Raw genomic sequence first — 16,738 nt, 5'->3', positions numbered from 1 at the left:
AAGGATGGTTTGTATTTCTGCTTGCTTATGTCCTTACACACACACACACCTGCACACACACACACTCCCTACCACTATCTCCTTTCCTACCCCTTTCGGAAAACAATTTGGCAACTTGAATCAAAAGCTCTAACATTAAGTATTCTCTTCCAGACAGGAACCTCTCACTTCAGGAAATTTATCTTAAAGAACTTATCTGAAAGAAGAAGAGAAAAAAATATACATGTGAAAAGATGTTTATGGTCATTAGCATGAAAATTTATAAAACAACTTAAATGTGTAACAGGAGAAAGGATAAATACTACACATGGCCCATTAGATGGACAATGATATAGAAGTAGAAATTCTAATGGTCCAGGCTACGGTTATCACAAAAAGGCTGTTAATGTTAACTACAAAGAGCTGATTACACAATTGTGTATACAGTTGCTTACAATCAATTATATAAAATACATGTGAATGTCAGCCCACATTGAGAGGAATGTGCTCTAACTGAAAATAGAAGTGACGTTAAGGTAGTAAGATTTCAGGTGATGTTCTCTTTTCTATTCTCAATTGCACTTTGCTTTCCTATTTAGATTCATTCATTCATTCATTCATTCATTCATTCATTCATTTACTTTGGCTATAAAAATATGTTACCAAATAACCCTTATCATTAAGAACTTGGTGTACTGTTCTTCTAGAATCTAAGGCATTAAATGGTTGGCTCCTTCTTGACATTCTGATCCCAGATCAAATACTACTTTCCTAGAGCAGCTAACTAATTATGCCCCTCTCTTCCCAGCCCCCACGACCAACTCCCAGTAATTCTCCCACATTCTGGAGTCCTCTTCTTTGAGGCTAAAGAAGACTACTTACAATTTTATCTAATCTTATTTATGCATTTGTTCACGTGTTTACCATTTGTCTCACCTAAGTAGACTGCACACTTCATGAGATAAAAGACCCTATTGTTTTAGTTGCCTATATTGCTAGTGTCCTTAGTATCAAATCCTGGAGACTATTTGCTGAGTGAATGTATTTGTCTACTCATTCATTCCATTGTCTTGATAAGCCAGTGATAAAATACCCTTCACATCACAGACTAGAATACCTTCTATGATCTGACCTTTGCTTCCTCTCTCCCTTCACTTCTGGGCATCTCCAGTCTCAGATTTTAAGCTCTAGTGATGCTGACTGCTCCAAGTTTCCCCCATACACCATGCTGTGCCCTCAGTCACATCTTCTCCCCTCTCATCATTCTGGTACCCCTGCCCAGGATGCCCTTCACCTGGCCAACTCTTACTCACGGTTCAGCTGAGTTATCTTCTCCTTCCCTAACTGCCCAGCTGGAACCAGCTGTGCCCTGACTCCCAGGACACCTAGCGCTTGCCTCCATCACCACAGAGCACTTTTGTGTTGTGTCCTTGCCAGGATGGGAGCCTATGAAAGTAAGGGCAGTGTCTTATTCATTCTTATAATGACCTGCTTTTTAGCCAATCCCTGACATACAGTAGGTGCTCAAAAAAAGTTGAACTGAAATGAATTGCACTACTTGGTGTTTATTAGACTACTATATGTGCTAGACACGGTGCTGGACGGTGTGGTACATTAACAAGAGTAACTGGAAATAAACAGGTTATAGAGGTTAATTAGTGCCAATTTCCCCTAGAGCAGAGATCGCCGATTGGCTAATCTCTAAATATTAAGAGATTTTGCATAAAAATCCACATGCCTGGCTTCTCCTGACAAATGAATAGTTCTGGCTACAGGGCAATAACTGATTGGAACTAAGCAGAAGTACTTCCCTGATCCACGGACGTGTGATGCCAGTTCTCCGCCGTCCCTGTCACTCCTCGAGTTTGCCCAGTCTCAGGTCTGCTGTTGAGAAAAGCTGTCTTAAGAACAATTATGAAAAATTCAAAATAAGACAACAGTATATTCTTTCAATGTCACATTAGAACATTGTCTATCAGGCCATGCTGGTCATTATTTAATTCTCTAGGTACAGACAATACTGTGGCCATCAGCCACCTGTGGCTATTTACGCTTAAATGTTAATTATAGTAAAATTTAAAATTCTGTTTCTTAGTCAGAGCGGCCACATTTCAAGTGGTCATTAGCCACAGGTGGCCAGTGGCTACTGGATTGGATAGCACAGGTACAGAATATTCTATCATTGCAGGAAGTTCTATTTGAGAGCACTGCTCTAAGAGATATACTTTGTTTAATCTGTCATTTACTATTGATTAAGGTGAAACTGTGCAGCTATGTACTAACTTAAAGATTTCTGTCCAAGTAGATTTCTGTCTTTGGGAAAAGATAACCCCCTAGGTCACAGTGTTAATGGCCTGTGAGACATTAACCATTCAATCTATCTGCAGTTTAACAAAGCTATTTCAGCATGCCTCTGTTTCTTAAATCGTCCTTGGAATCAACTTTACCAACCTACTGGTTCCCTCATTCATGAGTGTAGTGGGTTGAATGGTGGCTCCCAAAAATATATTGCCATGTTCATTCGAATCCTTGGAATTGAAAATGTCACCGTATAGAGAGTAAAGGTCTTTGTAGATGTAGTTAAGGATCTTGCGATGAGACTATCCTGGATTGCCAGTGTGGGCCTCAGTCCAGTCACAAGTGTCGTTATAGGAGAGAGAAGAGAAGACACAGAGGAGGAGGTGGTGTGATGATGGTGGCAAAGAACAGAGAGATGTGTCCACAAGCCGAGAATGCTATGGAATGCGACAGCCATAGAAGCTTAGAGCAAGGAAGGGCTCTCCTTTAGAGCCTGTGGATTGGAATGCAGCCCTGCCGACACCTTGATTTTGTGCTTTTGGCCCCCAGAACAGCGAGGGAATACATTTCTATTGGTTTAATCTGCGTGGTTTGGGGTCATTTGGTATAGCAGCCCTAGGAAATGAACATAATCAGTTAAACAAATGTTTGGCTTACGCTCATTTTGTATTTTTATGACAGTCATGTTTTTAACTCTAAAAAAATTGACTAGAGATTTGCCATCGAGTTTGTGCCATTCTTTCCTCTCATATTCTTACACTTATTTTTGACCTTCCTGATCTTAACCATGTTTGAGATTGAGACACAGTCCTTGACCTCATGCCCCAGGCCTGTAGGAAGAAACAGTTTAGACATGCTCACCACACTGAGAGGAAGGTGAGTGTTAGTGTCTGGGAGCTCAGATTCTGGAACCTGCCTCCCGGCTGAAATCCTGGCTCTGCCATGGGAAAGCTGCTTGTCCTCTCTGATCCTTGGTTGGCTCATCTGTTAAATGGGATAGTAATAGTAACTACCTCATAGAACTTTTTGTTTCTACATGATATGTATAAAGATATGCACTGAGGGTTGAAGGAATTCACTGATGACATACATAGTGAATTATTAAAAATTAATTTTATAATTGTCCCGTGAAAGTACAACTATAGTGAATTGTATTTTCATGTGTTAGAAGTATTAACTTGTATGTCAACACTCTCTATTTCCCAGGTCAGGCCTCCGGGAGGTGGACTCTGAGGCAGGATGCTGATCAGAGAGCACCCTTGGGACCAACAACTACGGCGGGAGCAAAAGGCAGTGAGAAGTGGCACTGAGGTGCAGTCCAACGGCAGCCTTCGTAGACCCCACCCCTTACAGCTTGTCCAAATGGCCAGGACTTTATACCCCTGCTGCCTCAGTCACTGGATGTGGGCGCACCCTTGGGCGAGGTGGCTCTCTGCAGCTGGGGCAGTCTCAGGAGGGACTGCCAGCTGAGGCTGTCCGCCAACAGTCCTCCCCCTAGCAGCTGGGCAGAAGAGCAATTTGGGTGGTGAATCATTGTGTCCACCACACTCTGTAACCCTCTTCCAGGATGTTTTCCTGTTTTACTATCCAGAGAATCTCAAAAAATGAGAGGCCCTGTCCCAGGGTGGGCTGACTGTGTCTACATCTTTTCCCTCCCTGGCTGCAAGTAACATTGCAGGGTCATTTTCCTCCACCTGACCCTGCCTCTCATCTCTCCGACTGACAGCCTCCCCCCACCCCAACCCCCCACCCCATTCCCACCCCTCCCTCTTTTTCAGGATTGCTCTTGGTGCTTACTAGTATAACATGAGAGAAAGCTGGGGGAAAGAGAGGCCAGATCTGAGAGCCAGATCTCCTTTCCTTCAGTTGCCGAGAGCAGGCCGCCTCACAATTCATCGAAGTGTTTGTCCGCACGCAGCCCTGGGCCAACCTCGGCCCCTCCTCTCTGCAGGAGGAGGAGAGCTGCCTTTCAAATAACCCAAGGAGCTACTCTTTAAAAGCTTAAATTCCAAAGGGATTATTCCTGTCAGGGGAAAGAAATAAAAGGAATCCACTTCTGTAAACATGAAACAAAGATCAGAATAAGGGTTTAAAAGTAATGCTCAACTAAGCCACAGAAAGGCATGGGAGATTGTACTGCATTCTGGGGTGGGTTTGCATTTCTGATCTGAAGCCGAGAGAAATGGTCGAGTAGGTTAAACGTAAGATTCAGCGGGTCAGAGGCGCAGAGGTTTGAGTTGGAACAGTCTCAAGAGCCATGGTCGGCTTTGGCGAGAGAAGCAGAGGGTTGTGAAAGGGATCTGTGCACTTCTCCTCACGACAGCATGAACATGTTGTCCCCCGGGGGCCAGGACAGAGACAAACCCACAGGGCCAGGGTGAGGCTGGTGTCGCCCAGGTCAGGGATGAGGTTGCCTCCCCTTTGCATGGATTGAGACCGACTGGGTTCTAATCCGCATCCTACCATACAGTAGCCTATGTGACCCCAGGGGAGTGACTTGAACCTGGGCCTTGGTTTCCTTATCTGTACAATGGGGACAGTACTCCGTGTATCAGTAATGGCCTTCTTTGCAAGTACAGAAACCAAGTCAGGGGAGATAGGGAGCAATTGAGGGGATCGTTTTATGAACTATGTAGATGTCTAACCAATGTACTGTATACTTGGAACTAATTAAAATTAATAAATTTAGGAAAAACAAAAGCTTAGAAACCTAGAACAACAATAACAACAACAATAACAAAAACCAAGTCAGCCTGAATTACACAAGAAGAGCAGTTATTGGAATTGATAGAATCCTGGAAGTCGGGCAAATGGACAGGAAGTAAGGATGTTCAGAAGGCCAGGCGGGGGCCATGGCAGAGGCCACACAACAGAAAGGACCTTCGCATGCTGCAGTTCCCCTGCTTTGGATCCTTATATCGTTCATGCAAAGCCCCCACAGCCTCTGAAGAGAGCATGGGACTGGCCAGGCCAAGACCACTCACCCTCCTTACCTGGGCTACAACTTCATCAAGAAGGAGGCTCTGATTTCCTATACCTCACTTCCTACCAAGGCCACACAGGGTGACAGACAGACCCAGGTGCTAGTAAGACCAAGGCTGAAACTGAACAGCAAAAGACAAAATCACAAATAAAACTCCCTCACAAATGGCCAACACACCTACTCTTCTCTGGTTATGAGACATGATCTGGGAGGTGCTTAGCATAATGGTTTGGCAATAATGAATCCTCCAGAAACAGAAGCTGCTATTAATGGATTAATTACTTGGGGTGTATTCATACAATGGAGTTCTCTCAGCAATCAAAAGGAATCAATTACTGATAAGGCAACATGGATGCCTCTCAAGACATTAGGTTAAACAAGAGAAACTAAAACCAAAAGAGCACCTATGTACCATATGATTTCATTAATGTGAAGTTCTACAGGTTCCAGAGAAGTCCTAGAAGTTCTACAAGAAAATCTAAGCCGTAGCTATAGAATGAAGAACCTCTGAAGCAGGGACACAGGGTACAGGAGAGACTGGAAAGGGACGTGAGGGAACCTTCTGGGGCGATGGAAGTGTTCTACAATCTTGATTAAGGAGGTATTTACTCAAGTGCAGGCATTTGTTAAAACTCACCAAAGTATCATTTGAAGGCTGTGCATTATAGTATATGTAAATTATACCTTGGTTAAAATGTTTTTAAATTGTGATATATTTCTTTTCGATTGATGTGCAGTGCCTTCCCAGCCAAATATCTTTGCCACCAATATCATTATAATAAAAACATATCCGTATAACAAATTATTTCACACTCCATCTAACACCCACAAGTTTTCAAGCATCATTTGAAATACAAATGAAAAATTAGAACATTCAAAGGAGTTTGTCTTAATAGGTTTGGTTGTATCAGCAGGATGATCTCTCTACCCACCCACTCCCCCCAACCCTGAAACCGAGAACTAGCATGTAGAACACTTTCATAGCTAGTTGACATTGTTATGATAGCCAAGTGTGTCATCAGAGAACTCATCTACAGGAAATAGATGTATTGGGTATTGCTGAACTGTGGTCATCGCAGAAAGAGCACATATTAGTCTGCTATAGATTGAGGAAAAAGCAGTTTTAGAAGCACTCTTCTAAGCTGCCTTCCCAATTTAGAGGCCACTTAGGAAAAGGCATCCAAGTACCTGGCCCCTACCTGGATTATTACTGCATCAGTGTGGCCACACAGAGCATGCTCAATGGATCTCTGCACATTTATTTGTATTGACTTCAGGCCTGAGACCTCTGGACAAATACATATACTTACCGGGACTAGGGTACTACAGCCCTCAGAATTGATCCCCACCCAGGAAAAGTATACACAAAACAGGGAAGTCTAGGTAAAGCAAACATTCTCTTGAGAGCCTAGAACAATTTCAGCCCAGATGTTGTTCCAAGGCCAGTCATGACCTTCATGTCTTGCCAAACACAGAGATGGTTAGTTGATGCCTGCAATAGTCCTTCTCTACCTACTCCTTACTTCCTCTTTACTTGCCTCTATTTTAGCTGGGCACATTGTGACCAAGAATAAAATATCATTTCCCAGCCTCCCTTGCTGCTAGATGTGTCCATGTGGTTTGCTTCTGGCTAATAAGACGAATTCTGTGGGACTTTTAGAAAGGGGGCCTACAGGGAGCTGACTCAGCAGAGTAGAGCCTGTTTTTGTCTTTACTTCTCTTCTTCTGGCTTGCAAACTCCAGCAGCCTGTCTTGGATCAGGAGGTAATCTTAAGGATGAAAGTTGTACTCTAGGATGGAGCCCCAGATATAAAGATTGAGTCTAAATCCCACCACCCTTGGATTCCTGCCACTGAACTTCCTTTATAGAAGGAATAGGCTTCTGTCATGTCCAAGCCATTCTTATCTTTGACTTTCCTGTTTCGTGCAGCTAAATCTCATGCTAATTGATACGTAAACCAAAGTTACCCCTTTCCCCTTCTTTCACTGACGATTATTCATGAAACAGCCTTGGCCTATCCTCCCTTCATCCTGGAAATCAATTAGGAAAGCAAGCCAATAGGACAGAAATCTGATTTTTCACTTTTTCAGGCATATTTGCATCTATAAGAGGACACCAGAAAGGCAATGTTTCACACAAAAGAAGTATCATGGCACCAAGTTGAAGTAATATTTGGAATCTTGTAAATTTTCTGTTTGGCTTTAGGTATATGTGTGAACAAGTCAAGGGATCTTCTGGCCTTTGGCTGCCACACGTAGGCACTTGGCCACAGTTATAAGAGGAGAAATAAAAGTTAACCAGTTACCTCTAAGATCCAGGCAAATATGTTTGGAAAGGCTATAAATTCATGGCTTATTGGAAGGAGACGTTATGCAAATTAATTTTCCACAGGCTTTGGAAAGCATTTGCAAAGGTACAGTATATCCTCTAACTTTTCTACAGGTCTGCAAAACAACCATGTCTCATATTAAATATTTTTTTAAAAAAATATTGGTCTTCTCCTGAATAATTGTATATAAATTTGAACTCTTCTTTCAAGACAATTAAATGTTTTACAGAATGAGCAAAACATTGCTTTTGAAAAAAGTTCAAAGTTCTCAGATTTACAAATGATTAGAGAAATTTATTCACTGATAAGTGTCATATAACTATAATAAAAGTCCTCACTCCTTCAAATACTATAATTTTTATACAACATGTGGGCACAGTGACTAATTTCTGAAACTTTTTGTTGCCTATGAACCGTGAGTTTATTACAAACAAATACGTAAAAGGAACTTTTAAAAATAGCTTTGTCCTTACCAAAATGATACACACACACGTGCATACACTCACTCTTTTTCTCACAGAGACAGCCTAATGTTGGACTATAGAGTATTCTAGATTATTCTAACTTTAACAAATTAATTACCAAGAAATACTATCAAATTCCCTGTAGTTCTAACCACCTCTGAGTAAGACAATGGAAATTTTATTATGATTCTTTAGATATGTGTGCAAACGTGCCCCCGCCCCCTGCCCCACTTGTTTGTTTAAAGTTAACCTCTCACATTTGCTATATTTATGAAATCAAGTTTATAAAATCAAGTTTCTCTGTGGTTGATTTGCAGAAACTGATTTTAAATAGCTTGATAAAATCAGATGGACATATTAATAACTGAAAAATAGTGCCACAGACTTCTCTAACACCTCACTGAGCCCTTCCTTACAAGTGGACTTCTTTTATCTGACGAGTTATCATAAAGAAAGGGACAAACAAGAGGGTTTTTGACAGAATATTGGGTAGAACCACTTGTAGCAACATTAGGTTATTTATATTCAACTCTCCAGGTTCATTTACTGGGCATTTTTGAAATAATTTCCTCTCGAACTTGAGATTTCTTATAGCTCATCTCCATTAAGAAAGGCATGGTATAACAAGTTACATACCTTAAAGAAGTGTTATATGTTCAGTGACAGTTGCCTAAGAAAAGACTGGAAATGTAATTTCATCTGTGCTATCTTCTTTTCCATTGGTTCTATTAGCTGGCATGCCTGGCTAAAAACACAAGGCAAATATGATGTAAGCCTTTATTGGGTCATCAATAAACAAGCCTAGAGTATGAACATAGACTTCATGCCTTTATTATAATCACAGTTGAACAAGCTTGGCCGGACTTCAGTCATCTATTACCAGCAATTTGTGTTTGCATTTGGGAGAGGTTCTGAGACACACCTCCTCTTCCCAGCCCAAGCTCATCCCTTGCCACTTTCCCTCCACTGACTGTGGTCAGTGCACTGGGTTCAAGGCCTTGGGTTGCCATGGATGCCAAACCCTCACCTGGACTGACAAGGCTGACAGAGTGAGTGGATGAGCCCTTGGCAACGATCACAAGGTTGCTCCCCACAAATGCCTTCTGCCTTGGCCCATTACAGCTTTTAAAAAAATTCATTCACTGTTTTGTTTGATTGCATTGTTATTTTATAAAAATAATACATGCAATGTATGGATATATTCTCTGTGTAAAAATTTTAAACATTTGAACTCAATAGCACCATAAATAAACTACATTTAATTAACATCTATAGATTACTCATCCAGCGATGGCAGAATGCACATATTTCTCAAGCTCACATGAAACATACACCAAGACAGACCGCATTCTGGCCTATAAAACACAGCTTAACAAATTTTTTTAAAAAGGAAATAATACAATGTATGATTTCAGACCACAGTGGAATTAAACTAGAAGTCAATAATAGAAAGATAGCTGGAAAATCTCAAAATACTCGGAGATTAAACAACATACTTCTAAATAACACATGGGTCGAAAAAGAAAATTCAAGAGAAATTTAAAAATATTTTGAGGTCAATGAAAATGAAAATATAATTTATCAAAAATTTGTGGGATCCAGCAAAAGCAGTGCTTAGAGGGAAATTTATAGCATTGGATGGATATATTAGAAAATAAAGATCCAAAATCAATTAATAAGCTTCCACCTTAGAAAACCAGAAAAAAAAAAGAGCAAATTAAATTGGAAGCAAACAGAGGAAAAGAAATAAAAAGATAGAGCAGAAATCAATTAAGTTATAAACAGGAAATCAATAGGAAAAGAAATCAATAAAGCCAAAAGCTGGCTCTTTGAAAAAATTAATTAAATCAGTAAGCTTCTAGCTAGACTAAGAGAAAAAAAGAGGACACAAATTACTAGTATCAGAAAGGAAAGAGGGCAGCGTCACTACAGATTTCATGGACATTAAAAGGACAATCAAAAAATAGTATGGATAACTCTATGTCCACAGATTTGATAATGTAGAGATGGATCAATTCCTTGAGAATCACGATCTATCAAAACTCACACAAGAAGAAATAGACAATCTGAACAGGCTTATATCTATATAAGAAATCGAATTGACGATTAATAACCTTCCAGAACAGAAAGCGTCAGGCCCAAATATGTTCATTTGTGAATTCTACCAAATATTTAGGGAAGAAATTATACCAATTCTCTACAATCTCTTCCAGAAGATAGAAGCAGAGGGAATACTTCCCAACTCATTCTAGGAAGCCAGTATTACTGAAATACCCCAAACGGACAAAGCCATTACAAGAAAACTACAGATCAACATCTTTTATAAACATAGATGTAAAAATCCTCCACAACATATCAGCAAATCATATCCTACAACATATAAAAAGAATTATACTCCATGACCAAGTGGGATTTATCCCAGTTAGAAAGGCTGGTTCAACTTCAGAAAATCAATTAATGTAATCTATCATATCAATAGGCTAAAGAAAAAAACCCAAGATCATATTAATAGATGCAAAAAAAGTAGTTGACAAAATCCAATACTCATTCATGATAAAAACTCTTAATAAACTAGGAATAAAGGATAATGTCTTCAACTTGATTAAGAATATCTGCAAAAAAACTTACAGCCAACATCATAATGGTAAGAAACGAGAAGCTTTCCTGCTAAGATCAAAAACAAGACAAGGATGTTTCCTCTCATCACTCCTTTTCAATACTGTACTCTGAAAATGTCTTATATATAGTTGATTTTTCTTTCTCATCTTCAGTAGAAGTAAAAGAGGATGCTATTTAAAGCTATGGGTCTTCTATTTTTAATAACAGGTATCCTGAGGATAGAATTGATCTATTTTATCATATTGCACAACCTCATTTCACGTGCTCTTCCTACACTTCAAGTTTCAACCCACTTCTGATTACACAGTCTTTGTTCTCAGCATCTGCTCAGCCCTCTCCTTTTCACTTTCTTACATGGTTCCTCACCCCTTCCTTCCCTAAGCCATCACCTGCACTGTAGCGCCAAGAGCACTCAGAAGTTCCTGGGGTCTGCTGGATCCTTCGAACACTTTCTCCGATCTGTTTGCCTATACATCTAACTTTCTAAAAATAGAGCGGACATAGCTGTGGTCTCCAGCAGCCAAGGGGGTTTTCCAAATGGTGAAAGATCACCTCTGTCTTCCAACCAAATGTGGCAGATTGAACACACACACTAACTGTGCCCTCTCCCAACACCCTACTAAATGGTGGTAAAATTAAAAACAATGATGTAAATACACGCAGACAAAGGGAACAAGAAAGGAGCTGGCAGGAGAGGAGCAATGTCAATAAAACTTTGGAAAGTGAAAGCAGATGGAAAAATGATAAGTCATTTTGCAGAACAGAGAAATTGGAAACTACTTTCTACAAATTGGGGGTATGTTTGCTAGGCAGAATTCTAGAAAGTCTCAGGATTTGGAGGAACAAGTATCTCTAAACACGGGGCTATAGGGTGGGTCTAAACCCAGGACTGATTGAAAGTTTAATTGACAAGTAGTTAGATACCCAGATTTCCTCTTCTGGCCCCACCAACCAACCACCCCTCCTGTATTAGTTATCTAGTGCTGCATTGTAAATTACCTGATGACTTAGTGACCTAAAACAAACAGAAATGTTTATGACCTCACATTTTTTGTAGGTCAAGCATTCTGGAATGGGTTAGCTGGGTGGCTCCTGCTCAGGGTTTCTCATGAGTTGCAGTCAAGATGCTGGCTGGAGCTGCAGTCATCTAAAGACTGGACTGAGGCTGGAGGAGCTACCTCCAAAAGGTCTCACTCCCATTCCTGGCAAGTTAGTGTCTGTTGCCAGAGGCCTCAGGTCTTCGCCACACAGACTTCTCCACAGGGCTTCTTGAGTATCCTCATAGCATGACAGCTGGCGTCACTTGAAGCAAGTGGTCCCAGATGGCAAGGTGGAAGCTATAATGTCTTTTATTATCCAGCCTTGGGATTCACACTCCATCATTTCTGCGATATTATATTGGTGATACAGGCTGCTTAGTCAATACAGGAGGGAGTTGCATAGGAGGTGCGAATACCAGGAGGTGAGAATGACTGGGTCCATACTGACGGCTGGCTGCTCAACTTCCCTCGTCTCTTCAAGTGCCTCGTTCTTTAATGACTATAGAGACCAAGATCACCAGGAAAGCTTCTAACCTGAAAAAGAGACCAAAGCAAAGAGAAACAAAGGAATTCAGAAGAAATAGGCAAAAAAGCAGAAGGGAACTTGAGAAAAGGAACTAGGTCTTTAGAGAGAAAATCTAAGAGCACAACTATGAAGCAAGTCCAGGATGTAATAATCATAATGATGATGAAAATAACAACCAAAGCTATACAATGTCTCCCTACCCCACAATATTTATAAAGTCCACACGATATGGCAGGCCCTGTTCTCAACAGGACTTACATGTATTTACTCATTTATTCTTCAAAACCACCACACCAGAAGGTAGGTTCTATTATTACGTTTAGTTCATAGGGGCATTAAGTAACTTCTCTAAGGCACAGCTGATAAGTGGAAAAGTCTAGAGCTGAAGCTGAAGCCAGAAAAGAAGGCTTCGGATCCTGTAACAGATCCCTTTCTAGAGAAGGAAAGAACGTCGATTTCAGAAGCAGATTAAACTTTGAGAAGCTCAGCTAGGCCTTTGTGGCAGACAGGGTACAGCTCATGATATGGGATGAGCCGGTTTGTATACCTGCCATAATGGAGAGGTGGCTACAGGGCTCAGAGGCAGAGGCAACCGGCACAGAACAGCGCACAGTGCCTTGCCCACTGCACTGGGCATCCACATCCCATAGCTCCTCAGGGTAGCCCCTTGGCCTCAGTCTTTATGGGAACTCTGGAGCAGATCGGAAGTTAGGGGCTGGAAAATGGAAGTCATGGCTTTGCCGTGTCCTCCCCAAATTGCACTTGTTCTTGACCACAATGACAGCTACCATTTAGTGGTCACTCAGTCGAATGACTCTAACCTTCACCCCAGCCCTACGTATTGGTTCAGGAAACAGCAGTTCAGAGAGACTTTTCCAAGGTCTCATAGCTGGTTAGTGGCAAAGTGGGGTTAGATCCTAGGCTGACCTGGCTTTTGACTGAGTCTTCTCTCAGCATGAGAGATTGTTTGGTTGAGTAGGGTGTCAGCGTGTGTGACATGGCCAAAGTCTTGAGGGTGCTTATTCATCGGATCATGCCCTCTCACACCTTTGCCATTGTCTTGGCAAGGATCTGCCTAGCCCTGCCCACAGGTCTCAAGAAGAAGATGAGAGGCTTATGGAGCAGAGATGCCTCAGCTGAGTCAGCCTACATCAGCTGACACCTAGCTGATCCACAAATTCATTAGAATACATGATTATTTTAAGCCACTGACTTTTGAGGTGTTGGTTATGCAGTATTTTTGTGGCATTAGCTAACCAATACACTGTGCCACAGAAACGCCTGGCATTGAGGCAAATAAACAGATGACTAATGGTTGGGAGTAATGAAAAGGCTCAGGGTCTGCCTGGCCAGGGTTGCCAGAGTTAGCAAATAAAAATAGAAGACACAGATAAATTTAAATTTCAGATAAACATCAGACAATTTTTAGTATAAATGCATCCCATGCAATAGTTGGGAAATACCTACCCTAAAAATTTCATTGTTTATTTAAATCGCCCATTTAATTGGACAGCCTATGTTTTTATCTGGCAACCCTATAGTGGCAGATCTGCAAGAGTGGCACGGACGCAGAAAGCACTGTTGTGTAAAAGTGGGCCCGAGCTAGAGAATAACAGAGATGAAAACAAGAAGTCATTTCCGCTACTCTCCATCAGACAATAAATGCATTTACAGGTCAGGCTTTAAGTCTTTGAGGTGGCCTCTCTCGGGGGACTGGGTCAGCGGAGAAGCTGCCTGAAATGTTAGGGAAAGGCAGGCATGCCAGTGGTCGAGGGAGTCTCTTTCAATTTTACTATTCGACCACTCTAAAATCGGGAACGTACAGGGGACACCCCGGCTCTCCTGGTTTCAGCAGTCCGTGCTTCCACAGGCAGCATCCCTCCCGACCACGTGAAACCTGCATCCCTTTTGCTGGATCCAGGAAGCGTTTCTCGGGTTACTGCACCATCTGTCTCTGAGGTGCTGTGGGGGTGGGGAGAGGAGGGCTGAAGCCTGGCCCAGGAAGGGACCGTCCAAGGACAGTCTGTCAGGAGTTCAAGCCAGGTAGCAAGCAACTGGTGAAACCCGGAGACGGGAAAATCCGGAGAGAAGAAACCCAGCACTGCAAGGGGCGCATGCGGAAGAGCCTCTGCAGGGGACTCCAGTCCACCCTCCATCCTCGTCTCTCTCTCTAGCAGATTCCGACCAGCCACTGTTTTGGGCTTTGCACAGTCTAACTGGCTATTTTTGTGAATAATTGCCAACTCAATCCAGGAAGAAATTCCACGCTGTCAGCCAGCAGCACAGATTGTTGTAGGAAAAATGACACAACTCCATCCTCTGGGCAAACTTGCAAATTATTACAAATTTCCCCATCTCTCCTCCACTCACACAGCTGGCTGGAGCAGGGTGTCAGTTTTTCCGTGGAGACAGACTTTTCCTCCATGTGATTGCTCATGATCAAATGAATCCCTCGGGCTCCTTGTTTACTGTCATTCCTGGTTCCTTGTCCCCTGACATTGAGATAGAATGTGTGCAGGCTCTGTTCCTGAGCACTCCTCAAGACTCAGGCACCAAGCTCTCCTACGCATGGCCTTGGTGCGAAGGTGAACTCCTGAAGGGAATGCTGGCCAGCTAAAATTCTGCACTTCCAGATAAATGACATCATGAAAACTAAATGTGCGTTGTGTGATCATCAGTGCAGAACAGTTTTGACATAAACCGCAGACTGCTTATCTGAGGACCAACACTGACTTAACCACTGATGATGCTGCCCCCGAATGCTGACAGCGCCAGAACTCAGCTCTCTCCAGACTCAGGCTCCTACTCACATATTGCTTGTAGATTTCATAGTCTCTCTCCCACTCAGATTCAATTCGATGAATAATTCTTGAGCCCCTATGGTGCACATCATACCATGTTAACTCTAGGGGAATATAATAGTTAATAATGCCGGGGATCTAGCTTCAGGGAGTCTGCTATTTAGAAGGAAAGGAGATCTACTGCTTGCTATAATGTGAGAGGAGACCAAAAGGGACCTGCATAATAGTAGCGACCCTGAAGGAGGGAATATGGAGAAATGCTCCTTGCAGGAAAGGTCTGGGGAGGTCTCACGAAGGAGGCACATTTAAGCTGGGCCATAAAGGGCTTCCTGGGTGGTCCAGCAAGCTTAGGTACCAAGACGAACAAAGATATGGAAGGAGGATTTGTATGCAGAGGAGAGAGAAGTCAGGTTTTAGTGTGAGACAAGAGTGGAGCCTCAGAAGTACTTCCTTAAAGGAGTACCCAGACATCCTTCCTTAAAGGAGTACCCAGACATCGGTTTCTATTCCCAGCTGGACTCCAGATGCTGGCAGGGTCACCATCCATCCCACAGCACACAGTCCAGTGTCCGCCCCTTCCCCTCTTATTTATTGAGGTCGATTCTAAAACATTTACCCTGATAGCTTAAAGGCTGAATCCTAAGTGCACTGATGTTAAGTCGTAATCGTGATTCCTTAGGCTGTTTCTTTAGAAGATCTCAAGTAGTTCTGAGCTCCAGCTGTTTCTGTTGATAAAGATAAAGTAAATTCTCCCTGTTGTAAAACTTTTGGAGCAGCAGGAAACTAACCTGTCAAGAAATTGATTTATTCACTCAACTGGAATGACCCGACCCACTTAACACACCCTGAGAGGGAGCAGTTTATTTTACTCAACCCATAGGATCGGTCTGATTATCACATAATAATGTAACATCTTCACGAGGACATTAGGGTAGAAAGGACCATTCCCACTTAATAAATGGAGAAAATGAAGTACAAATTTCACAGTCACCCAAGAGAGACACTCACTTCTAGCTAATAATGTGTTCACCAGATCGTCCTAACACAGGATCATTCTAACATAGTTTCCTTACGCATGGGATGAATTCCAGGCTTCCTTTGCATCTCTCTGTATATATTTTTCTTAACCAGAAAGCCCAAGGCTAGGCCTTCGTTATCGTCAGAGGGAATGAGAAATCTAGCTTTGCACTCCACTCCTCACTCATCCCCAAATATGTGGTTGCCTCAGTTTCCTTTCCTTCGTAACAGTTCCTTCCAACCTCTCTTGATCTCGTTTAGAGTAATTTTTTGTCAGTCCTTTCTGTGTCTACGGTTTGCAGGCTGAGGGAGAGCTCAGAGCCCCGATAAGCTAAGTTTGATTCTGTGACAAGCTGACTCCAGGCAGTAGGTCCACGAGGAAATGACAAGTGCAACCGTGTCAGCTTCTGAAACTTTCATCTGGCCTTGATCACCCAGAGTCCCCAGACACCTGTGTGTGTTGATCTTGGGATGCAAAACAGGTGCTGGCCTCTGAGGCATCTCAGTAACTATGGAGACAGGAACATAAACATCAGTGAGGATGTCAGGAAGCAGGTGGCGGGTCTTAGGCGTTAAGGCATCCACAAGATTGACTTGACATCGTCGGGATGTGTTGCAGATGACTAGCTTCATAGTGACGCTCTTATGCTCTGTCTCCTTTTCACCCAGTCACTTAATAAA

At 42.3% G+C, this 16,738-nt stretch overlaps 1 long non-coding RNA gene across 4 annotated transcripts in view; it reads right to left on the bottom strand.

The window, feature by feature from the left end:
• Positions 1 to 599: 599 nt before the first annotated feature.
• Positions 600 to 16,738, bottom strand: part of LOC107500095 — a 65,460-nt gene continuing 49,321 nt past the window's right edge. The window contains exons 2-5 of one of the 4 annotated variants that reach the window (XR_001594425.2): positions 11,673 to 12,247; positions 8,691 to 8,799; positions 3,139 to 3,261; positions 600 to 1,880 (exon numbers count right to left, since the gene is read on the bottom strand). This is a non-coding gene — a long non-coding RNA (uncharacterized LOC107500095). The remainder of the gene's footprint in view (positions 1,881 to 3,138; positions 3,262 to 8,690; positions 8,800 to 11,672; positions 12,248 to 16,738) is intronic. The other 3 variants (XR_001594427.2, XR_001594424.2, XR_001594426.2) reach the window with 3 other exon arrangements.

This window comes from Rousettus aegyptiacus, unplaced genomic scaffold (genome assembly GCF_014176215.1).
Source record: "Rousettus aegyptiacus isolate mRouAeg1 unplaced genomic scaffold, mRouAeg1.p scaffold_m13_p_4, whole genome shotgun sequence".
Lineage (NCBI taxonomy): Eukaryota > Metazoa > Chordata > Mammalia > Chiroptera > Pteropodidae > Rousettus > Rousettus aegyptiacus.
The sequence above is the reverse complement of the archived record's forward strand: the minus strand, read 5'-3'. Positions and strand labels throughout refer to the sequence as shown.